The 24,792-nt window shown below is 46.7% G+C and overlaps 1 protein-coding gene across 1 annotated transcript in view; it reads right to left on the bottom strand.

Moving 5' to 3' along the window:
- The window catches only part of LOC115173983 (potassium voltage-gated channel subfamily KQT member 4), a 137,644-nt gene that overhangs the window by 110,891 nt on the left and 1,961 nt on the right, over positions 1-24,792 (bottom strand). The window lies entirely within an intron of this gene.

Consider the following 24,792-nt stretch of genomic DNA (forward strand, 5'->3'; position numbering starts at 1 on the left):
TCAGGGGAATAAGAGAACTGGAGTAACCCTGAGAATAACATTTATTTCAGGGGAATAAGAGAACTGGAGTAACCCTGAGAATAACAGTTATTTCAGGGGAATAAGAGAACTGGAGAAACCCTGAGAATAACAGTTATTTCAGAGGAATAAGAGAACTGGAGTAACCCTGAGAATAACAGTTATTTCAGGGGAATAAGAGAACTGGAGTAACCCTGAGAATAACAGTTATTTCAGGGGAATAAGAGAACTGGAGTAACCCTGAGAATAACAGTTATTTCAGGGGAATAAGAGAACTGGAGTAACCCTGAGAATAACATTTATTTCAGGGGAATAAGAGAACTGGAGTAACCCTGAGAATAACAGTTAACAGGGAGGCAGAAAGGAAAACAATATTATGAGTGTGGGTCGCCTGTGTCATTATAGCACAGTCATTACGTTCAAATATTGTTTATGCTGCGCCCACAACAGGGAGGCCAATATAACTGGTCAGCCATGTATACACTGTATGATAAAACACACACATGCATATGCAGCACACAGACCCACACACACAGTCACATAAAAACACTCACAAAAAGATCCATGAATATGCATGCATGCCCACACATACACGAAAGTGAAAGCACCTACACAAGGACACACACACACACACACACACACACAGAGAAACACACAATTGACTTGAGGTTAGCTGACCTGAGCTTGAGAAGCACTAATGATGACGAAGTCCATGTGCTCTTAAACAATGGTCAAAGGTGCAGGATGACCAGCCATTACAAAAAAGGAAATGTGACCTACAATTACTACCTCTAGAAGTCCCCCTTTTGAACTATCCCAGCTGAAATCTCCCAACCAGGCTTCCTCAGAATTGTGAAATGAAGACTGCAACCCAAATGACATCCTAGTGCCTTTATAGTGCACTACTTTTGACAAGGACCCATAGGGCTCTGGTTAAAATTAGTGTACTATATAGGGAATAGGGTGCCATTTGGGACTTACATAAACAGTCACCACCGTGATTAAGTTCCTCACTCCCCTGTCTTAAGTCAAAGTTACAGTTTACAGTCAAACCTGTCAGGTTCTAGGAATGGGGCAGATAGCTGGAGGGGGACCATGGCGTCAAGAGAGAATACTGCCTGTAAAGATCTACATACAATCGCAGTCCTACTGGGAAACGCATTGTGTTCTGTTGAGAGAGAGGCTGTTCCCCAAATGGCACCGTATTCCCTACATAGTGCCCTATGCGCCCTGGTCAAAAGTAGTGCACTATATAGGGAATAGGGTGCCATTTGGGATTGAATCTTAGACGTTCTTTGAAGCGTCATTCAGTTAAAAGGTTCTAAGATGCTGTGCCTATGAATGTTAAATCCTGTTTATATACAAAGAGCTAGAGTGTGTCACGGTTTGGTTTGTGGATACTGGCATCTTCTGTAACAGGTACGGTGTGTGTGTGTGTGTGAGTTTGAGAGTAACCATCAACACATCGCTCTCCAACAGCTCATACTATTACGACACCACTATTTCTTAACACAGAAAAGGGGGTCTCTAATTCCATCACTTTTACGTCTGGAAAAAACTGTGTTCGTTTCAGTGTTCCAGGATTTCATATTTTTATTTCACCCAAAAAATTATACTGACCACCATTATTTAAAGAACACACATTTCAAAGAGTTTGCAACTGCCAAAGGTTGTTCTTTTCACTTTGTGCAAACCCACAGTTTCGGGTGGCTGGTCCCAGACGATCCCGCATATGAAGAAGCCGGATGTGGAGGTCCTGGGCTGGCGTGGTTACACGTGGTCTGCGGTTGTTTGGCCAGTTGGACGTACTGCCAAATTCTCTAAAACTATTTTGGAGTCAGCTTATAGTAGAGAAATGCACATTCAATTCTATGACAACAGCTCTGGTGAAGATTCCAGCAGTCAGCATGCCAATTGCACACTCCATCAAAACTTCAGACAGCTGTGGCATTGTGTTGTGTAACAAAACTGTACATTTTAGAGCGCCTTATATTGTCCTCAGTACAAGATGAACCTGTTACGACTTCCGCCGAAGTCGGTCCCTCTCCTAGTTCGTGCGGCGTTTGGCGGTCGACGTCGCCGGCCTTCTAGCCATCGCCGATCAACCTTTCATTTTCCATTGGTTTTGTCTTGTCTTCCCTCACACCTGGTTTCAATTCCATCAATTACATGCTCTGTATTTAACCCTCTGTTCCCCTCATGTCCTTGTCCGGAATTGTTGATTGTAAGAGTTTGTGCACGTTATGTCTGGCGTGCGAAGGGTTTCGTCCCATTGTATTTATTTATTGTGTTTGTTCACGGTGATTTTTATTATTAAACTGCACCGTTGTAACACAGTCTTTGTTCTCCTGCGCCTGACTTCTCTGCCGCCAGTACGCACGCATTACAGAATTCCAGACCAAACCTATGGAGTCAGCAGGAGCAGGTACCCCGGGTATAGGGGTGGAGGAGCGCGTCCGGGAGCACGCAGCAATGCTCCACCATCTTGGCACTGCCATGGACCGCGTTGTCCAGACAATGGACCGCTGGGAGAGACAAGTAGTTCTCCCATCGCCTCCACCAGCACAACCAGGGTCTCCACTACATGCTCCTCCTTCTCCTGGTCCCAGTGGGATTCGCCTCTCCCTGCCCCAGGAATACGATGGGAAGACTGCGAACTGCCAGGGGTTCCTATTACAACTGGTCTTGTACCTGGCAACCGTACACCCGGCTCCTTCGGGCCGTGAGAGGGTATCCGCCCTCGTCTCATGCCTCACCGGGAAAGCCCTGGAGTGGGCCAACGCCGTGTGGAGAGAGGGAGATGCGGCACTGGACCAGTTTGAGGAGTTTACCCGACCACCCGCCCGAGGGTAGAGCGGCGGGTGAGCGCCTCTTCCATCTAAGGCAGGGGACGAGGAGTTCGCCTTGGAGTTTCAGACCCTGGCTGCCGGCGCGGGATGGAACGACAGAGCCCTGATCGACCATTATCGCTGCAGTCTGCGCGAGGACGTCCGGCGGGAGTTGGCCTGCAGAGACACCACCCTCACCTTCGACCAGCTGGTGGACCTGTCCATCCGGCTGCACAACTTGCTGGCTACCCGCGGACGTTCAGATCGGGGTCTGTTAGTTCCATCCCCACGCACCCCCTCTCCGATACCCATGGAGCTGGGAGGGGCGGTGCGCAGGGAGACCAGAGGGGGTTCCAGCTCGTGCACCATCTGTGGCCGCAGAGGTCACACTGCCGGCCGGTGCCGGGTTGGTTCCTCTGGGGATCGAGGCAGCAGGCGTGCCGTCTCAGCGTCACCCAGGTGAACCAGCACCATTCTCACCCAGAGCCCTCTGTTGCACATATGTTTGTGTATGTCACTTTCCCTGAGTTTTCCCCACATTCCCAGCATAAGGCGCTCGTAGATTCAGGCGTGGCTGGGAATTTTATTGATAGAGCGTTCGCCCATAGTTTAGGGATCCCCATTGTTCCTGTGACTGTGCCCTTCCCCGTTCATGCCTTAGATAGTCGACCATTAGGGTCAGGGTTGATTAGGGAGGTCACCGCTCCTCTGGGCATGGTGACACAGGGGGGTCACAAGGAGAGAATCAGTCTCTTCCTTATTGACTCTCCTGCGTTTCCCATGGTGCTAGGCCTACCCTGGTTAGCTTGTCATAACCCCACTGTTTCTTGGCCACAGAGGGCTCTCACGGGGTGGTCGCGAGAGTGCTCGGGGAGGTGTTTAGGGGTTTCCGTTGGTGCTACTACGGTGGAGAGTCCAGATCTCCAGATCCCAGGTCTCCACCGTGCGCATTCCCCCTGAATATGCCGATTTGGCTCTCGCCTTCTCTAAAAAGAAGGCGACTCAATTACCACCCCATCGACGGGGCGATTGTGCGATAAATCTCCTGGTAGACGCTGCACTTCCCAGGAGTCACGTGTATCCCCTCTCACAGGTGGAGACGGAGGCTATGGAAACATATGTCTCCGAATCCCTGCGTCAGGGGTACATTCGGTCCTCCACTTCACCCGCCTCCGAGTTTCTTTTTTGTGAAGAAGAAGGAGGGAGGTCTGCGCCCATGTATTGACTATCGGGGTCTGAACCAGATCACTGTGAGGTATAGTTACCCGCTACCGCTCATAGCCACAGTGATTGAGTCAATGCACGGGCGCGCTTCTTCACCAAACTAGATCTCAGGAGCGCTTACAACCTGGTGCGTATCCAGGAGGGAGATGAGTGGAAGACGGCTTTCAGTACCACCTCTGGGCACTATGAGTACCTCGTCATGCTGTACGGGTTGATGAATGCACCATCAGTCTTCCTAGCCTTTGTAGACGAGATTTTCAGGGACCTGCACGGGCAGGGTGTAGTGGTGTATATTGATGATATTCTGATATACTCCGCTACACTCGCCGAGCATGTGTCCCTGGTGCGCAGGGTGCTTGGTTGCCTGTTGGAGCATGACCTGTACATCAAGGCTGAGAAATGCTTGTTCTTCCAGCAGTCTGTCTCCTTCCTAGGGCATCGCATTTCCACCTCAGGGGTGGAGATGGAGAGTGACCGCATCTCAGCCGTGCGTAATTGGCTGACTCCCACCACGGTAAAGGAGGTGCAGCGGTTCTTAGGGTTTGCCAACTACTTCCGGAGGTTTATCAATAACCTACACCAATCAATAACCTATACCGTGTGTGTTTGTGTGTGTGTATCCTGTTATCATTTAGTGTTAGTAAATTAATAATCAAATCCATTTGTGTGGTATGGAATGATCAGTGAGACCCGGGTTTGTGCAGATTTACGAAGTCTCTGACATTCAGAATGAGACTGATATGAGGAAATAATGAATTACTGACTGTTATATCTATATATTCTTGAATTAATTCGGGAGACGGTAACTCATTAAACAACTTTTCTGGTGGTGCCCCAAATTCCTAATGAGTTAATTGTTACATGATTAATTTAATTGAGTATCAATTAAATCAATCAAATAAATAACAGTCATCAGATTAATGATAGTCACATCACAACATGGTTAAGGTTACAATTCGGGAAGGGGAAGCTGATCCTAGATCTGTACCTAGAGAAAACTTCACCCCGTAGCCCCATCACTATGATGGGTCAGCCAGTCAGTCAGCCAGCCAGCTAGCCGGCCTGTTGACTCTTCCACCAGTGTTACCAGTGAGGACAGTGAGGACAGTGAGAACAGTGAGGATAGTGAAGACAGTGAGGACTGTGAGAACAGTGAGGATAGTGAAGACAGTGAGGACTGTGACGAATGTGAGTGAAGGTACATTACTGTAGTGCTTAGAAAGCAGGTGTCACGTCCTGGCCAGTATAAGGGTTAATTGTTATTGTAGTTTGGTCAGGACGTGGCAGAGGGTATTTGTTTTATGTGGTTCAGGGTGGTGTTTTTCTAGAAGGGCATTTGATTTAAGTATTCCGGGGTTTGTTGGGCACTGTCTGATATTCATGTATTCTATGTTTAGTCTAGTGAGTCTGTTTCTATGTTTGGTTAATTGGGGTTGGGACTCTCAATTGAAGGCAGGTGTTGTCTATTTGCCTTTGATTGAGAGTCCCATATATTAGGGTGTGTTTGTCATTTGTGGGAGATTGTTCTTTGTCTAGCATGTATGAGCCTGAGAAGACTGTCAGTATATCGTGAGTTTGTTTTGTTGTTTTTGGTATTCATTTTGAGTTAATAAATGTTCAAAATGAACAAACACAGTCCTGCTGCATTTTGGTCCTCCTTTTCCGACGATGATTTCGCCATATCGTCTGACGACGACGAAATCCCTGACAGCAGGCCCCTTGTAAAGAACCCTAGGACGCTAAAAATAAATCCATAGCTTTATATTGCCGTTACCTTTAAACGTGTGTTTCTAATGGTGGCCATTGGCAACATGTCAGCCATGATCAATGGCAGATATACAGAACCTATACAACCTAGTAGGAAAGCAATATAACTCAACATATACCATTCGCTCTAGTTTAAATGGTGAGTAAATGTAAGTTCTAGATGGTAAACTGCGTTCTAGTCCTGACAGTGACAGGTCACCTAGACTGTACCTACAGTGCATTCGGAAAGTATTCAGACCCCTTCACTTTTTCCATATTTTGTATGTTACAGCCTTATTCTAAAATTGATTAAATCGTTTTTTCCCCCTCATCAATCTACACACAATACCCCATAACGACAAAGCAAAAACAGGTTTTTAGAAATATTAGCAAATTTATAAAAACTGAAATATGAAATTTACATACAGTGAGGGAAAAAAGTATTTGATCCCCTGCTGATTTTGTACGTTTGCCCACTGACAAAGAAAGGATCAGTCTATAATTTTAATGGTAGGTTTATTTGAACAGTGAGAGACAGAATAACAACAGAAAATCCAGAAAAACGCATGTCAAAAATGTTATAAATTGATTTGCATTTTAATGAGGGAAATAAGTATTTGACCCCCTCTCAATCAGAAAGATTTCTGATTTCCCAGGTGTCTTTTATACAGGTAACGAGCTGAGATTAGGAGCACACTCTTAAAGGGAGTGCTCCTAATCTCAGTTTGTTACCTGTATAAAAGACACCTGTCCACACAAGCAATCAATCAATCAGATCCAAACTCTCCACCATGGCCAAGACCAAAGAGCTCTCCAAGGATGTCAGGGACAAGATTGTAAATCTACACAAGGCTGGAATGGGCTACAAGACCATCGCCAAGCAGCTTGGTGAGAAGGTGACAACAGTTGGTGTGATTATTCGCAAATGGAAGAAACACAAAAGAACTGTCAACATCCCTCGGCCTGGGGCTCCACGCAAGATCTCACCTCGTGGAGTTGCAATGATCATGAGAACGGTGAGGAATCAGCCCAGAACTACACGGGAGGATCTTGTCAATGATCTCAAGGCAGCTGGGACCATAGTCACCAAGAAAACAATTGGTAACACACTACGCCGTGAAGGACTGAAATCATGCAGCGCCCGCAAGGTCCCCCTGCTCAAGAAAGCACATATACATGCCCGTCTGAAGTTTGCCAATGAACATCTGAATGATTCAGAGGACAACTGGGTGAAAGGGTTGTGGGCAAATGAGACCAAAATGGAGCTCTTTGGCATCAACTCAACTCGCCGTGTTTGGAGGAGGAGGAATGCTGCCTATGACCCCAAGAACACCATCTCCACCGTCAAACATGGAGGTGGAAACATTATGCATTGGGAGTGTTTTTCTGCTAAGGGGACAGGACAACTTCACCGCATCAAAGGGACGATGGACGGGGCCATGTACCGTCAAATCTTGGGTGAGAACCTCCTTCCCTCAGCCAGGGCATTGAAAATAGGTTGTCGATGGGTATTCCAGCATGACAATGACCCAAAACACACGGCCAAGGCAACAAAGGAGTGGCTCAAGAAGAAGCACATTAAGGTCCTGGAGTGGCCTAGCCAGTCTCCAGACCTTAATCCCATAGAAAATCTGTGGAGGGAGCTGAAGGTTCGAGTTGCCAAACGTCAGCCTCGAAACCTTAATGACTTGGAGAAGATCTGCAAAGAGGAGTGGGACAAAATCCCTCCTGAGATGTGTGCAAACCTGGTGGCCAACTACAAGAAACGTCTGACCTCTGTGATTGCCAACAAGGGGTTTGCCACCAAGTACAAAGTCATGTTTTGCAGAGGGGTCAAATACTTATTTCCCTCATTAAAATGCAAATCAATTTATAACATTTTTGACAAGCGTTTTTCTGGATTTTTTTGTTATTGTTATTCTGTCTCTCTCTCACTGTTCAAATAAACCTACCATTAAAATTATAGACTGATCATTTCTTTGTCAGTGGGCAAATGTACAAAATCAGCAGGGGATCAAATACTTTTTTCCCTCACTGTAAGTATTCAGACCCTTTCCTCAGTGTTTTGTTGAAGCACCTTTGGCAGTGATTACAGTCTTGAGTCGTCTTGGGTATGATGCTACAAGCTTGGCACACCTGTTGTCACGGCTGTCGTAGGATGAAGCGGACCAGAGTGCAGCGTGATTTTCGTTCCACATATTTTATTGAACTGTGAAACTATGCAATACATACAAATAAACTGAATAACAAAAACAACAAACTGTGACACAGAGGTGAAACATACACTAACTCAAAGACAATCTCCCACAAACCCAGGTGGAAAAAACACCTACTTAAGTATGATCTCCAATTAGAGACAACGATGACCAGCTGCCTCTAATTGGAGATCATCCCAAACAAAACCCAACATAGAAATACAAAACTAGAACATAACAAAGAAAAACTAAACTAGAAAACTCCCCTGTTACGCCCTGACCTACTCTACCATAGAAAATAACAGCTTTCTATGGTCAGGACGTGGCACCTGTATTTGGCCAGTTTCTCCCATTCTCCTCTGCAAATCCTCCCAAGCTCTGACAGGTTGGATGGGGAGCGTCGCTGCACAGCTATTTTCAGGTCTCTCCAGAGATGTTTGATCAGGTTCAAGCCTGGACCCTGGCTGGGCCACTCAAGGACATTCAGAGACTTGTCCTGAAGCCACTCCTGCGTTGTCTTGGCTGTGTGCTTAGGGTCATTGTCCTGTTGGAAGGTGAACCTTCACCCCCAGTCTGAGGTCCTGAGCACTCTGGAGCAGGTTTTCATCAAGGATATCTCTGTACTTTGCTTCGTTCATCTTTGCCTTGATCCAGACTAGTCTCCCAGTCCCTGCCACTGAAAAACATCCCCACAGCATGATGCTGTGAGCACCATGCTTCACCTTAGGTATGGTGCCAGGTTTCCTCCAGACTTGACGCTTGGCATTCAGGCCAAAGAGTTCAATCTTGGTTTCATCAGACCAGCGAATCTTGTTTGTCATGGTCTGAGAATCCTTTAGGTGCCTTTTGGCAAACTCCAAGTGCCTTTTACTGAGGAGTGGCTTCCATCTGGCCACTCTACCATAAAGGCCTGATTGGTGGAGTGCTGCAGAGATGGTTGTTCTTCTGGAAGGTTCTCCCATCTCCACAGAGGAACTCTGAAGCTCTGTCAGAGTGACCATCGGGTACTTGTTCATCTCCCTGACCAAGGCCCTTCTCCCCCGATTGCTCAGTTTGGCCGGACGGCCAGCTCTAAGAAGATTTTTGGTGGTACCAAACGTCTTCCATTTAAGAATGATGGAGGCCACTGTGTTCATGGGGACCTTCAATGCTGCAGACATTTTTTGGTTCTCTTCCCAAGATCTGTGCCTCGACACAATCCTGTCTTGAAGCTCTACAGACAATTCCTTTGACCTCATAGCTTGGTTTTTGCTCTGACATGCACTGTCAACTGTGGAACCTTATATAGACAGGTGTGTGCCTTTCCAAATCATGTCCAATCAATTGAATTTACCACAGGTGGACTCCAACCACGTTGTAGAAACATCTCAAGGAGGATCAATGGAAACAAAATGCACCTGAGCACAATTTCGAGTCTCATAGCAAATGTAAATAAGATATTTTAGTTTTTTATTTGTAATACATTTGCAAAACTTTCTAAAAACCTGTTTTCGCTTTGTCATTAAGGGGTATTGTGTGTAGATTGATGAGGAAAAAGATTAATTTAATACATTTTAGAAAAAGGCTGTAACGTAACACATTTTTTTTTAAAGGGAAGGGGTCCGAATACTTCCGAATTCACTGTACCTAGGGTCATCTGTCAGTTTCATTGATTGCTGCTAAATCCCTGTCACCATGTTTTGATGTCTGCCCTTGACGTGACCTGCTGTGGATATTTCAGGGTGCTCCAAGTAATAGATTATGTTCTGGATGTTACATGGTTAAATTCCTATGCCCCAGGTGTGTGTGTGTGTTTTCAAGGATGCAGGCACTGTAAATGGTGGTGTGTGTCATCATAAGACATGTGCAAAAGAATAAGTGAAAACGCACACCACACACACACACACACTCTGCACAGGTGTTTCCTCTCCCGCTCGACTTGCTCTTGTCTCCCTGTTGCCATCACGTCAACCACCACTACACTTGTTGACATAGTGCTAGACTAACCTACCATAATATAGTGACACACTGCCTCTACGGACCCAGGGAACCCCATGTTCTCGTTCCTGGGAGTCCCAGGTCCAAGGACCCTCTCTCCATCTCTTACATTGTCCCTCTCCCTCTCTCTGGTTACCCGTCAGCAGCATGGTGGAAGGCCCGGCTGCTTAAATATTGTTGAGACCATTTTAATTTATAACAGCAGCTTCTATAAACATGTGGGGAAACCTCACCATGGAGACGGGACTAAAACAAATTCATAATAAAGGGCAGTATTTATAAGGCTTGCCTGCACTAAGCGGGGGCTTTTTCTTTCCCTGTGTGTGTGTGTGTGTGTGTGTGTGTGTGTACACATTTTACTATACTTGTGAGTACCAGAAGTCCTACCAGAAGTACCAGAAAACCAACGAAAACTCAGAGAAGTGAGGACATTTTGCCGGTCCTCACTTGGAAAATGGCTATTTTAGGCTTAGGGGTTAGGTTTAAGGTTAGGGGTTATTGGTTAGGTTTAGGGTAAGGTTTACGAGTTGGGATTAGGTTTAGGGTTAGGGGTTATGGTTAAGGTTAAGGTTAGGTTTAGGGTTAAGGAAAATAGGATTTTGAATGGGAATCAATTGAGTTGCTATATAAAGCAGGCAGACGGGCATCCAGGCATTCAGTTACTGTTCGATTGAACGTTAGAATGGGCAAAACGGGTGACCTAAGTAACTTTGAGTGTAGTATGATCATCGGTGCCAGGCACAGCAGTTCCAGTACCTCAGACATGGCCGGCCTCCTGGGCTTTTCACGCACGACAGTGTCTAGGATTTACCGAGAATGGTGCAACAAACAAAAAACATCCAGTCAGCAACAGTCCGGTGGGCGAAAACAGCTTGTTGATGACAGGTCGAAGGAGAATAGCAACAATCGTGCAAGCTAACAGGCGGGCCACAAAGAGGCAAAAAACAGGGCAGTACCACGTGGTGTTCAGAACGACATCTCGGTAGGCACAGCTCGTCAGTCCTTGCCACGTATGGGCTATTGCAGTAGACGACCACACCGGGTTCCACTCCTCTCAGCTAAAACCAAGGAGAAGCGGCTCCATTGGGCACGCCATCACCAACACTGGACAATTGAGGAGTGGAAAAATGTTGCCTGTTCGGACGAATCCACGTTCCTGTTGCGTCATGCTGATGACAGAGTCAGGAGTTCGCGTAAGCAGCATGAGTTCACAGCCCTATCCTAGTACGGACTGGTGGCGAGGGTGTAATGGTGTGGGGAATGTTCTCCTGGCATGCATTAGGTCCCTTGATACCAATTGAGCAACATTTCCATTCCCTGAAGAATTTAGGTTGTTCTGGAGGCAAAGGGGGGTCCGACCCGGGACTAGATTACTAGATGGGTGTACCAAATAAAGTGGCCGGTGAGTGAGTGAATATATATATATATATATATATATACATACACAAGAGTTTGGGATCACTTAGAAATGTCCTTGTTTTTGAAAGAAAAGCACATTTTTGGACCATTAAAATAACATCAATTTGATCAGTGTAGACATTGTTAATGTTCTAAATGACTATTGTAGCTGGAAACGGCAGATTTTTTATGGCTAATTGATCATTAGAAAACCCTTTTGCAATTATGTTAGCACAGCTGAAAACTGTTGTGCTGATTAAAGGAGCAATAAAACTTATTTAGACTAGTTGAGTATCTGGGGCATCTACATTTGTGGGTTCGATTATTTGGTATTTGGTATTTTATTAGGATCCCTATTAGCTGTTGCAAAAGCAGTAGCTACTCTTCCTGGTGTCCACACAAAACATGAAACATAATACAGAATGACATAATACAGAACATCATTAGAGAGGCTCAAAATGGCTAGAAACAAAGCACTTTCTTCTGAAACTCGTCAGTCTATTCTTGTTCTGAGAAATGAAGGCTATTCCATGCGAGAAATTGCCAAGAAACTGAAGATCTCGTGCAACGCTATGTACTACTCCCTTCACAGAACAGCGCAAACTGGCTCTAACCAGAATAGAAAGCACCAGTCTCAAAGTCAACAGTGAAGAGGTAACTCCGGAATGCTGGCCTTCTAGGCAGAGTTGCAAAGTAAAAGCCATATCTCAGACAGGCCAATAAAAATAAAAGATTAAGATGGGCAAAAGAACACAGACACTGGACAGAGGAACTCTGCCTAGAAGGCCAGCATCCCGGAGTTGCCTCTTCACTGTTGGCTTTGAGACTGGTGTTTTGTGGGTACTATCTAATGAAGCTGCCAGTTGAGGACTTGTGAGTCGTCTGTTTCTCAAACTAGACACTCTAATGTACTTCTTCTTGCTCAGTTGCGCACTGGGGCCTCTCACTACTCTTTCTATTCTGGTTAGAGCCAGTTTGCGCTGTTCTGTAAAGGGAGTTGTACACAATGTTGTTCGAGATCTTCAGTTTCTTGGCAATTTCTCACATGGAATAGCCTTCATTTCTCAGAACAAGAATAAACTGACGAGTTTCAGAAGAAAGTTATTTGTTTCTAGCCATTTTGAGCCTGTAATCGAACCCACAAATGCTGATGCTCCAGATACTCAACTAGTCTAAAGAAGGCCAGTTTTATTGCGTCTTTAATCCGCACAACAGCTTTCAGCTGTGCTAACATAATTGCAAAAGGGTTTCATTAGCCTTTTAAAATGATAAACTTGGATTAGCTAACACAATGTGCCATTGGAACACAGGAGTGATGGTTGCTGATCATGGGCCTCTGTACGCCTATGTAGATATTCCATAAAAAAACTGCCGTTTCCAGCTACAGTAATCATTTACAACATTAACAATGTCTAAACTGTATTTCTGATCAATTTGATGTTATTTTAATGGACAAAATGTTTTGTTTTCTTTCAAAACCAAGGACATTTCTAAGTGACCCAAAACTTTTGAACGGTAGTGTATATGGTCCTCTCCAAACTCAGGGGACAGTAGTGGGGCTTCCCTTTCTCTATCCCAGACCCCTCTATCATTGGCCTATCCTGTCCTGTCCTGGCTTTTCCTTTCTGTATCCCAGACCCCTCTGTCATTGGCCTATCCTATCCTGTCCTGGCTTTTCCTTTCTCTTTTCCAGACCTCTCTGTCATTGGCCTGTCCGGTCGGGTCCTGTCCTGGCTTTTCCTTTCTCTATCCGAGACCCCTCTGTCATTGGCCTGTCTTGTCATGTCCTGGCTTTTCCTTGCTGTATCCCAGACCCCTCTGTCATTGGCCTGGCCTTGCCTTTCCATACTGTGAAAGCAGCTCCAGCTCGTGTGATCGAATGGCTTAATACATCCAAAATAAACCACTGGCGCTGGCAAGACCTTCACACCCAAACCCTGCAGTATTCCTGGCCTGGCTGGCTAGAATAACATTACATACACACAGATTACAAGCGATTATGGGGTGTCAACATCCAGACCGATCACGTTACACTGCAGGACCACAATGCAATGAGGCCCGGGATGTTGATTCTCTGGTTTCTGGTCTATCCCAGGGTTAGGGCTCTAATGTGATAGTCAAATGTGATATGCATGTATTATGTTTTATATGTTACTGTTTTCACAGCTAAAAGAGTTTTCCAGACAAATATTCAGAGAGGAAGTTAACATTGAGATGGTGAGATTGAGGGGCTGATAGTGATACTGATATTGCTGCTTTATTCATTTGAATGATAAAGAACAACAACAACATGATTGTCATCCAGTCAGGCTAAATAAAGCTGCAGCCTTGACCCATGACCAGAGGAGGTGAGGTAAACAACAAGCCTCTCTCAACCACATACACACACACCACTGGCCCCCTAGGCCTGGTCTGGTTTAGCCTGGTGTATTTGTATTTGTATTTATTGAGGATCCCCATTAGTTCCTGCCAAGGCCACAGCTACTCTTCCAGGGGTCCAGCAACAATAAGGCAGTTACACCAATTGAGCAACATTTCCAATGTTTCCCTTGGCCTTCATGACAGCTTTGCACACTCTTGGCATTCTTTCAACCAGCGTCACCTGGAATGCTTTTCCAACAGTCTTGAAGGAGTTCCCACATATGCTGAGCACTTGTTGGCTGTTTTTCCTTCCCTCTGCGGTCCAACTCATCCCAAACCATCTCAGTTGTGTTGAGGTCGGGTGATTGTGGAGGCCATCGGATGCAGCACTCCATCACTCTCCTTGTCATGTAATATTAAAAATATTGCATGACATTACATTTCATAACACTTTTCACAACACATTAAGTGTGTTCCCTCAGGCCACTACTCAACTACCACATATATACAATACAAAATCCATGTGAACGTGTGTGTAGAGCGTGTCTTATCATGTGTATGAACGTGAGCCCTGAGTTCTGTCATTACTGGGGGAAACCCAACCCCTACAGGATCGGCCTGGGACAGAAATCTTGTTCCCATGGGGATCAATTCTGCCCTGAAAGTGGAAATGAATACAGCATCTCCCCCTCATCTCCCCACTTCACCTCACCACATTCCCCTCAGAATCCTGCTGCTATCTCCCTCTCCATCTCACCACATCCCCCTCAGAATCCTGCTGCCATCTCCCTCTCCGTCTCACCATATCCCCCTCAGAATCCTGCTGCTATCTCCCTCTCAACATATCCCCCTCAGAATCCTGCTGCTATCTCCCTCTCCGTCTCACCACATCCCCCTCAGAATCCTGCTGCTATCTCCCTCTCTCGCTATACGTGTCGCACTTTTCTCTTTCTGCAATTATTTCTGTTTCTAGAGCTGTATCTTTTTCTCTCCCTCTCCGTCTCTCCGTCTCTCCGTCTCACATTCCCTCTGTCTCATATTCTCTCCCTCTCACATTCTCTCCGTCTCACATCATCTCTCTCTTCGTCGCTCCTTCTTCGTCTCACATCATCTCCCTCTCTGTCTCACATCATCTCCTTCTCCGTCCCTCCCTCTTCATCTCACATCATCTCTCTCTTCGTCTCCACCTTTAGTCTCACATCATCTCCCTCTCCGTCTCACATCATCTTCCTCTCCGTCTCACATCATCTCCCTCTCCGTCTCACATCATCTCCCTCTCCGTCTCACATCATATCCCTCTCCGTCTCACATCATCTCCCACTCTGTCTCACATCATCTCCCTCTCCGTCTCACATCATCTCCCTCTCCGTCGCTCCTTCTTCGTCTCACATCATCTCCCTCTCCGTCTCACATCATCTCCCTCTCCGTCTCACATCATCTCCCTCTCCGTCTCACATCATCTCCCACTCCGTCTCACATCATCTCCCTCTCCGTCTCACATCATCTCCCTCTCCGTCGCTCCTTCTTCGTCTCACATCATCTCCCTCTCCGTCTCACATCATCTCCCTCTCCGTCTCACATCATCTCCCTCTCCGTCGCTCCTTCTTCGTCTCACATCATCTCCTTCTCCGTCCCTCCCTCTTCATCTCACATCATCTCCCTCTTCGTCGCTCCTTCTTCGTCTCACATTATCTCCCTCTCCGTCTCACATCATCTCCCACTCCGTCTCACATCATCTCCCACTCCGTCTCACATCATCTCCCACTCCGTCTCACATCATCTCCCACTCCGTCTCACATCATCTCCCACTCCGTCTCACATCATCTCCCTCTCCGTCTCACATCATCTCCCTCTCCGTCTCACATCATCTCCCTCTCCGTCTCACATCATCTCCCACTCCGTCTCAAATCATCTTCGTCTCAAATCATCTCCCTCTCCGTCTCACATCATCTCCCTCTCCGTCGCTCCTTCTTCGTCTCACATCATCTCCCTCTCCGTCTCACATCATCTCCCTCTCCGTCTCACATCATCTCCCTCTCCGTCTCACATCATCCCCCTCTCTGTCTCACATCATCTCCCTCTCCGTCGCTCCTTCTTTGTCTCACATCTCCTTCCCTCCCTCTTCATCTCACATCATCTCCCTCTTCGTCTCCACCTTTAGTCTCACATTCTCTCCCTACAATTTTTTCGAACTCTCCTCTCTCCCGCTATCTCACATTCTCACAAAAATTACTCAACTTTCCTTCACCCTCTATTTTCACTAGAGCTTGTAAAGAAGGCATTTCACTGTACACGTGACATTAAAACTTGAAATGATGTCAACCAATTAGTCCCTCTACCTCCTCCCTGTCTCTGTCCTCCCTCTCTCTACCTCCTCCCTGTCTCTGTCCTCCCTCTCTCTACCTCCTCCCTCTATCTTCTCGCTGTCTCTACCTCCTCCCTGTCTCTGTCCTCCCTCTCTCTACCTCCTCCCTGTCTCTGTCCTCCCTCTCTCTGTCCTCCCTCTCTCTACCTCCTCCCCGTCTCTGTCCTCCCTCTCTCTACCTCCTCACTGTCTCTGTCCTCCCTCTCTCTACCTCCTCCCTCTCTCTACCTCCTCCCTGTCTCTGTCCTCCCTCTCTCTCTCCTCCCTCTACCTCCTCCCTCTACCTCCTCCCTGTCTCTACCTCCTCCCTCTCTCTACCTCCTCCCTGTCTCTGTCCTCCCTCTCTCTACCTCCTCCCTGTCTCTACCTCCTCCCTCTATCTTCTCCCACTCTCTACCTCCTCCCTCTACCTCCTCCCTCTACCTCCTCCCTCTACCTCCTCCCTGTCTTTAACTCCTCCCTCTACCTCCTCCCTCTCTCTACCTTCTCCCACTCTCTACCTCCTCCCTGTCTCTGTCCTCCCTCTCTCTCCCTCTTTGTCTATCTCCGTCTCCTATCGCTTTACACAGTCACTTTCTTTCACTCTCCATTTTGGTTTCAAAGTCGATCACTGAAAAATCTTCAGGACAGGGCATCATCTCTAACTCTCACTCACAGTCTCCCATTTCTGAACACATAATTTACTCTCTCAATCTCAATCTCCCTGTCCCCTCCCTCCCCGTCAAACCCCCATGCTAGCAGGTAGCGTCTGGTTCTCTAGAATAAATGTATCAGCAGACTGGTTGTGCTGGTCATACCGACAAGGGGCTTTGACAGTTGCTGCAGAATGTGACCAGACATCGAAAGAGGTGTCAAGCACATGACAGAAACCCATGGCTGGACAGACATGGGCCAGATGCAGGCAGGGAGAGGGGAACAAAAAACAAGCAAAAAGTGATCCACTTCGGGAGAGAGAGCAAGAGAGAAACCAGAAGCCCAGAAGTCAAGCCCACAGAACCCTTCCCAGTCCCTCAGCCCGCCCCCCAACAAACCAGACCTGATCCCAAAGAATCACATCACCTGCTACCAGTTCGGATTCAATCCAGTTACACTCTCTAATCTCGTTAGCCACTCAATTACATAGTTAGTGTTTCCTTCACATGAGCGGTGCGTAAAAATAACAAGATGTGCTCCTTTATCAAAGGGGTAGTGTGCAGAGCTGCTGGAACTGCTGCTGTCTCCCAGACTTCGTCCCAAATGGCACCCTATTCCCTATGTAGTAGCGCACTACATAGAGAAAATGGTGCCATTTGGGACACACTCCCTGTCCCAGTCTGCACAGCAGGGCCTAATGAAGACACCCAGGGGTTTAGAGAGAGAGAGTGAGAGAGAGACAGAGAGACAGAGAGAGAGACAGAGAGACAGAGAGAGAGACAGAGACAGACAGAGAGAGAGAGAGAGACAGATTGACAGAGAGAGACAGAGAGACAGAGAGAGAGAGAGAGAGAGAGAGAGAGAGACAGAGAGACAGAGAGAGAGACAGAGAGACAGAGAGAGAGACAGAGACAGACAGAGAGAGAGAGAGAGAGAGACAGATTGACAGAGAGAGACAGAGAGACAGAGAGAGAGAGAGAGAGAGAGAGAGAGAGAGAGAGAGAGAGAAAATAAGGGAGACTTGGCTGTGTTGTCCTCACACCTCATTTACCGTTTAAGATAGCTGCCAGTTTCAGGTACTTCAACCTAGCCTGCCCTAAAAACCTCTACCATACAAACCAGACTAAACTTTCTGGCCTCCCTCTCTCTCTCTCCGTTTTAGGTCTGAAAGTTCAAGCTCTGCTGACAATTACTGAAGAACTGTAACAACACAGAAGTAACTAGGACTTTGGTTTGTTCCTCTCAGAGGGAGAGGTTTAAAAATACAAGATGAGTCTTTATCTGAGGTACTGTGACCTTGGATCAGTGTGTCTCTTTTGGGGGTTGTGTGTGTGTGTGTGTGTGTGTGATGGTTCATTGCTACTGTACGTCCTGTAGTAATTCTCCTTTTAGGTTCAAAACATCCTTTCATTGTTAATGCCTCCTTTCCTCAATTCACCTCTCTGACAGAGACACACAGGGGGTAAAGGGAGAAGAAATAACAAGCAAATCAAGACATGATGGTGGAAAAAGAGAGGGAAAGAGAGAGAAGGGAGAGAGATAGAGAAAGAGAGAGGGGGAGAGCGATAGAGAAAGAGAGAGAGAAGGGAGAGAGATAGAGAAAGAGAGAGAGAAGGGAGAGAGAGAGAAAGAGAGAGGGGGGAGAGCGATAGAGAAAGAGAGAGAGAAGGGAGAGAGATAGAGAAAGAGAGAGAGAAGGGAGAGAGATAGAGAAAGAGAGAGAGAAGGGAGAGAGAGAGAAAGAGAGAGGGGGGAGAGCGATAGAGAAAGAGAGAGACAAGGGAGAGAGATAGAGAAAGAGAGAGGGGGGAGTCAATTAAACAAGGTGATTGAGTTAATGAGAGATGATGTTCCCACATAGCAGGGACAGAGGGTAGGTTGGACCGAGGGTGGGAGAAAGAGAGGGAGGGTGGCAGAGGAAGAGAAAAAAACACATCCATAGAGGATCCTTAATGGAGCAGAATTTACACCGCCAACTGAGGTGAACTGATAAAAGCAGAGTAATGAACAACAAGCAGCTAATCTGCAGTCAGGAGCAGTCAGGAGCAGTCAGGAGCAGGTTAAAATCCTCAAAGTGCTGTGTGGCGTTTCTCCCTTCTCCTTCAAGCCGCTTTATGGGTAACCTCCCAAATGGAACCCTATTCCCTATATAGTGCACTACTTTTGACCAGGGTCCATTCGGCTACCATGTGGTTCTGGTCAAAAGTAGTGCACTCTGTAGGGAATAGGGTGCCATTTGGTACGCCTCCTCCTTAGTCATCAATAAACACATTCATATGCTGACTGGGGCGGCAAGCAAACATGGAAACATACAGCTCCTTGCTGACATAAGTTAGTCGCCTCAATAATTAAAACACAGCCACAAAGGTCACGCTGAGATTTTTCCAAGGGGAGTTTTAGTGGGTTTTCTGCCATGTGGTTAAAAAACGGGCAGCGTGTCACGTCTACTTCCGCTCCCCCTCACTGGCGCTCGTTGTGGCCAGTTTACTTATTATTACGCACACCTGGCACTATCGTTACGCACACCTGGCACTATCGTTACGCACACCTGGCACTATCGTTACGCACACCTGGCACTATCATTACGCACACCTGGCACTATCGTTACGCACACCTGGCACTATCGTTACGCACACCTGGCACTATCATTACGCACACCTGGCACTATCATTACGCACACCTGCGCCTCATGAGACTCACCTGGACTCACTTCTATGATCACCTCCCCTATATCTGTCACTCCCTTTGGTTCTTTCCCCAGGCAGTATTAGTTTTGTTTCTAATGTCCAGATGCTACTCTTGTTTTGTATTGGTCCATGGTTTTTGTATTATTAAATTCACCCCCTGTACTTGCTTCCTGACTCCCAGCGTCTGCATTACACAGCGTTCATTGTTGTTACCAAAGTACTGCTGACACACTTAATGGACAGGTTAGGTGGCCAGTGAGTTAGACACTCAGACCGTCCAACCAAACCAAGCCCAGACAGGTGGGGAGATGGAGAGGGAGAAAGCCCCAAGATCAGCATGGTTGTGTGGGTTAAGAGCACTTGGCTTATTTACAATGCTTAAAGTGGACTGAAATAGGTGCCACAATTTATTTTGAGTGCCAGTAATGTTTATACCTAGGTGCCGGTACTGGTGTGTTCAGGCCCAAGTCAAGGGCCTGAACACACACAAATAAGCATTGCTTATTTATAAATGGGCTGGTCACCTTAATTCACAACTGTAATTCAGACACTATGTTGACTTTCACATGTATCAGAACCTGCGAGTAGATATGTTATCTAATATTTTATTTGAACGTTTTGGTAAAATACTTTTTCTCGTAGCAGTCATGATAGGGTATTGAGAAGTGACAGAGGCCCTGTGCTCATCCTCAGCTCCAGTTCAGAGTCAAGAGCTAATGGACGGGGCAGTCCCGTCATGGAGAGATCGAAGACTCTCACACAGAGAGGGACAGAGAGAGAGAGAGAGAGAGAGAGATACAGAGACAGACAGAAACAGAGACTGGGAGAGAGAAAAGGTCCATATTCCCATTGGACTCATGATCGTTGCGTAATTTCTTTAAAAGCATAAACAATGCATTATTAAAAGGCAGCAACAGCACAGCAAGCACTAAAGTATTCTCTTATACACGCAAATCCTGTGTGTACGTGTGTATCCCTGGCAATTCACAAAACTCCATGACTAGATGTATCTGACTATGGTTGTTTTCTGTATTGTTCATTTGAGAGAACATTTGTACAAATCAACAGAAGTGAAGCTACTCCGAGGGAGAGACAACGAACACACAACCATGACAGAAGAACCATGACGGTAAGCCCTCAGTTTGCCTTGACCTCAGCTGGCTCATGTCATTGGTTACCTCATAAAACCTGTTGTCTGTCTCTCTGACCACAGTATCTCAATTAGGCCTCCACTCACCATCTCTGGGCCTGTATTTGTAAAGTGTCTTAGAGGACGGCTGATCTAGAATCAGTTTTGCATTTATCCTATGGGTACAGCCGAGGAACCCTTTTGGAATCCTTTTTTCTAAGAGTGTAGATCAACCATCCTACTTTGAGAAGCTTTGTGAATACGGGCCCAGGACTCTCAAACCTTTAACTAAGACCGATACACACACCATCATTAACCCCTTTCGACTGCTCCTGGTCCATCTCTACTCTCCCTTCTGTTCTGTTGCTCCTGGTCCATCTCTACTCTCCCTTCTGTTCTGATGCTCCTGGTCCATCTCTACTCTCCCTTCTGTTCTGATGCTCCTGGTCCATCTCTACTCTCCCTTCTGTTCTGATGCTCCTGGTCCATCTCTACTCTCCCTTCTGTTCTGATGCTCCTGGTCCATCTTTACTCTCCCTTCTGTTCTGATGCTCCTGGTCCATCTCTACTCTCCCTTCTGTTCTGTTGCTCCTGGTCCATCTCTACTCTCCCTTCTGTTCTGTTGCTCCTGGTCCATCTCTACTCTCCCTTCTGTTCTGATGCTCCTGGTCCATCTCTACTCTCCATTCTGTTTTGATGCTCCTGGTCCATCTCTACTCTCCCTTCTGTTCTGATGCTCCTGGTCCATCTCTACTCTCCATTCTGTTCTGATGCTCCTGGTCCATCTCTACTCTCCCTTCTGTTCTGATGCTCCTGGTCCATCTCTACTCTCCCTTCTGTTCTGATGCTCCTGGTCCATCTCTACTCTCCCTTCTGTTCTGATGCTCCTGGTCCATCTCTACTCTCCCTTCTGTTCTGATGCTCCTGGTCCATCTCTACTCTCTCTTCTGTTCTGTTGCTCCTGGTCCATCTCTACTCTCCCTTCTGTTCCTTTAGCACAAAGACATCAATAATAGATGACTGGTGTATTTTCACCCTCTACCCTCCATAGAGTTAATCAATCACTCCTTCTGGTCAGTCCTGTCTCTGTCTCGCCTGCTTTTCCCGTCCCACACCCGACGGGAACATTGTGCTCATTGGTCTATGAGTGACCACCCCCCACCCGCCTCTCTGAGCCCCTAGCTAAAAAGATCAAAACATTGTTGCCTAACAGCTCCGGTCTGGGCCTTGGACTGGCATTCGCTTGGCACCGACTGGTACATACAGTCCAGTCCGACCGCCAACAATAGAGCCACCCACTTTTAGACTGTGGCTGCGTCCCAAACGCCACCCTCATCCCTATATAGGGCACTTATTTTGAGGTTCTAGTCAAAAGTGCCCTCTACAGGAAATAGGGTGCCTTTTGGGACTCGAACAGAGTCCCCTGACCCTGCTGGTCCCCCTGTAGGAGGGCTGAGCTACAGGGACGAGACCATGTGAAACAACTATATGTGGCACGGGTGGCGGGTGGGAATGGGTGAGGGGTCAAAGGTCAGGTGGAACGTCGCTGGACAAACCTGATCCAGCTGAATGCCAGGCATCTGACGGATTGACCCCCCCCCTCCCCCGAAGGGCAACAAAGAGGTTTCAGGCTTTTAAGTAAGTGGAGCTCCTGTTCTAAAATGTGGTACTTAACACTTTAACGGTCTCCGCGACATTTAAACGAAAAGCTCGTCGGACGTAAGGCCGTGTGTCTTAGCAACGATTCAGGTTGGTGAGCACAGGAATTTGTTAGGACAACATTGTCAGGAAGAGCAGCAGCACTTCCCGGACTCAGCCTGCATCCCAAATGGAACTCTATCTGTTCCCTATGTAGAGCACTGCTTTGACCAGGGCCCGTAGGGACGCAGGCTGAGGCTATGTTACAACGACTCGCCGTATTCTCCCAGGTTCTCAGAGGACACAAAGCATTTAGTTCAGCCTCCCCTCAGTCCTCACCCAGGGCCCAGCCAGTTCTCTAGTCAAAACATCACCAGTCTGGAATCAAGAGTGTGTGTACGTGCATGTGTGACCAGGTGCTGAAACCAGGGGAACCCCCTGTGAATGGTGCTGTGTGTCTCTGTATCTCTGGTTCAGCGGTTGTTTGACAGACGCTTGAGAGAGGAGCCGAAGTGGGTGTCCAAGTTCAACGGTTTGGATAGAAGTTCTAGGATCAGCTTACCCGCTTGCAAATTCTAATCTCAACTATGAGAAGAAAGTAAAGCTGACCTTTGATCAGTCTTTACGGACCTCATCCTACTGAATGATGACCCTCCATTTGACTTCCTTTTCCTATACATGTGACCCTGCCACGTAACACAGCCATGTGACCCTGCCATGTAACTCTGTCATGTGACCCTCCCTTTCTAGGAATGACACATCTGCAGCAGCTGCCTTTCCGTGTTCGGAGCCCAGGCCTAATTAAACGATCTAGGGATATTAGCACTCGATGTGTACTCTATCTCCCCACGCAGCACTGTGTGGCTCGATTCAATTATGATAGATAGATTAACCATGTCTTAATGAGGCTCTCTAATAAAGCACTGATCCTGTACACAGCAATACTGTAGTTATTTTCATGCTGCGTGACTATTGTAATTAATCACAAGAAATGCATAGCCCGGGTATAATAATATTGAGGAGGAAATGTGCTCAGGTAAGCACAAGTGTGGCTAATGGCATTACATGAGACTTCATCCAACAACCCAAAGTGCACACACACACACACACACACACACACACACACACACACACACACACACACACACACACACACACACACGCACACAAACATGTAGGCAATTGTAGGGATGCGTGTCACAGAGCGTGCTGTTGTAGAGGAGAGCACATCAACCTTGGCTAACAGATTAATGCATATGTGCATGCGCATGTGCGCGTGTGTGTGTGTGTGTATGTGTGTATGTGTGTGTGTTCAAAACACAGGAGTTGGGAAAGCGGTGTGATGACTTCAGTCTTAGTGCTGGGCAGAGAGGGAGAGAGAGAGATGGACAACCCCCTCTCACAGTCCGTGAGAGTCTCAGATGGCCTGGCATCTGAAACATGAGCCCAGCAACTTACCACTCTGCCCACCACTCTGAGGGAGAAAGAACAACAATAGAACTGCCAACATCCTCTCTCTCTCCCTCTCTCTCTCCCTCTCTCTCTCTCTCAGCTCTGAGATAGGCTCCAGAAATGCCATAGGAATAGCACCAGTACTGGCTGAGCACCAGTGAAGAAAGATCTTTAATGGGGGAAAGCCAGGGTTGTGATGGATTCAGAGTGCTGGTGGATAACCTCATCATTCGCAGTGTTAATAGGAGATACATTATTGGATTGGATAGAGCTATGTAGCCAATATATTGTATACACTTAGGGGCATATGTGCAATGGGACCCCGAAGCAATGAGTGATTAAGTCGGGACTCACAGTTAGCAGAAGTTTATTGTGGTAGCATAGGAATACTTTGGAATACTGTGGAATATTGTGGTCATACATAAGTACCATACATTTTGGTAATTACATTCTGTTTTGTATCATTTACCTCGACTGTCACCAAAACGCTGCTGTAAATTACATTTGTTCAGAGGAAATGTTTTCTTCTTCACACAATTGGCCCTCCAATGGCCCCTCTAACACACATGACCACTTGGGGATGCTGTATTTTGCGCACCATGTGAACCAGCCATAATCCACATTCCCATCCACCACTTCATTTTAAATAATTGTTTTGGTCAACTGACAGTGAGCAAAAAGTGCTAAAAGACTAAATACATTTTCTCTAATTCTTGCTAAAATGTTTCAGATGGACAAGATATTTATTCATTAGATAGTTCTCACATCGATCGGGTTCCCGCCTATAAATATCTGGGCACTTGGATTGATTTTATGTTTAAAAAACATATGGAATGAGCAAGTTAACAAGCTAAGATTTAAAGTGGGTTTCTTTTTTAGAAATAGATCTTGCCTCTCCCTAAATAGCAGAGGGCCCTCAAGAGTTAAAGCGTCAGCATGCTTCAATTCAATCACTGACGAAGGGGTGTAGACTTCAGCTCCGAACTTCGGCTTGTCTCCAGAAAAAAATGTGTGCCTGAACAGTTGAAAAAAAGTTCAACATGAACAAAAACGTCACAAAATGTCATCATAATGTACAAACTCTACCGAACTGATTCGGCTGGGAAGCATGTGGACACCTTTAACCATCCCTGCCACCTGG

This window comes from Salmo trutta, chromosome 34, assembly GCF_901001165.1.
Source record: "Salmo trutta chromosome 34, fSalTru1.1, whole genome shotgun sequence".
Taxonomy (NCBI): domain Eukaryota; kingdom Metazoa; phylum Chordata; class Actinopteri; order Salmoniformes; family Salmonidae; genus Salmo; species Salmo trutta.